The sequence below is a fragment of the Rutidosis leptorrhynchoides genome, chromosome 5, assembly GCF_046630445.1.
Source record: "Rutidosis leptorrhynchoides isolate AG116_Rl617_1_P2 chromosome 5, CSIRO_AGI_Rlap_v1, whole genome shotgun sequence".
Lineage (NCBI taxonomy): Eukaryota > Viridiplantae > Streptophyta > Magnoliopsida > Asterales > Asteraceae > Rutidosis > Rutidosis leptorrhynchoides.
The window spans coordinates 127,028,859-127,030,000 of record NC_092337.1 but is presented as its reverse complement, the minus strand read 5'-3'; the positions used below and the strand labels follow the sequence as shown (position 1 = coordinate 127,030,000).

The 1,142-nt window shown below is 37.0% G+C and overlaps 1 non-coding gene across 1 annotated transcript; it reads right to left on the bottom strand.

Annotated features, from left to right (window-relative positions):
- Positions 1–468: 468 nt before the first annotated feature.
- LOC139850892 (small nucleolar RNA R71) lies at positions 469–577 on the bottom strand. Its single transcript, XR_011760268.1, has one exon. It is a non-coding gene; the product is annotated as a small nucleolar RNA R71 (small nucleolar RNA).
- Between the last annotated feature and the right edge of the window lie 565 nt (positions 578–1,142).

Below are 1,142 nucleotides of genomic sequence, written 5' to 3'. Positions count from 1 at the left end.
AGGAAGAGCAGTCGATAGTTGAGGGTTTTGCTGCATTACCTTTCTATATACCTGATTCTGAGTTTATTAAAGGGGAGGAAAAGATGGTTGACGAGAATCAAACAATGGAGGCTTTGATGAAGGCACAAGGATCGTTCAAGGTCAGGCGATTTCCGTGATTACACAACCTAATGTGCCTGATGATTTTGAGATTAAGGGGCAGTTTCTTCACATGATTTCTAATAGGTGTCAATTTAGAGGAACAATAAAGCAGGATGCTAACAAGCATCTTTAAACATTCATGGGAATCTGTAAATTATTCAAGATTAAGTTAGTGGCAGATCCATTTGTTTACTTGAGGATTTTTTTTTTGGTCATTAAAGGGTGATGCTAAAGATTGGTTAGAGTCACTACCGAAAGGAGAGATTACGACTTGGGATGCGATGGTTAATAGGTTTTTGCAGAGGTTTTTCCCAGCTTCAAAACCAGAACGTTGACAAAGTGAGATAAATCATTTTGTACAAAAGTCAACTGAAACATTTTATGAAGCTTGGAACCAGTTCGGTAAAATGCTAAGAAGTTGTCCTCAACACGGGTTAAACACATTTCAAAAGATCCAAATATTCTACAAATGTGCTAATTTGGTTACTCGCAGTGAAATTGATATTGCTGCTGGTCGATCCATTATGAAAAAGACACCTGATGATGCCCACAATATTATAACTGATACAGCCACACATTCCCATGATTGACATCAAGAGCTGAAAATTTCTAGGTCATCTAAAGTCGCTAGTGCCGAGGCCAGTGATGAAATCACAACAATTAATCTTCAGTTAGCAGCTTTCAGTAGGTAAATGGATAAACTCTCAAAGGATATTCATGCTATGAGGGTAGGTTTTAAAGAATGCCAAGGACCGCACCTTATGAAAGATTGCGACAAAATGACTATGGTGGAGCAGGTAAATTTTCTGAATAATCAATATTATGGGAGTAGTTCGGGTTATTAAAGGAATGAATTACCGGGGTTCTTCCAAAATTTGTCAAAGATAACAAACAAACATCAAGAGTTCCTTATGGTGATGTAGGAACAGATATTAACCCTAGATATGAATTTTCATGTAAAAGATTTTATACATTTTCTCTTGTTCTTGCCTGGGCTAAAA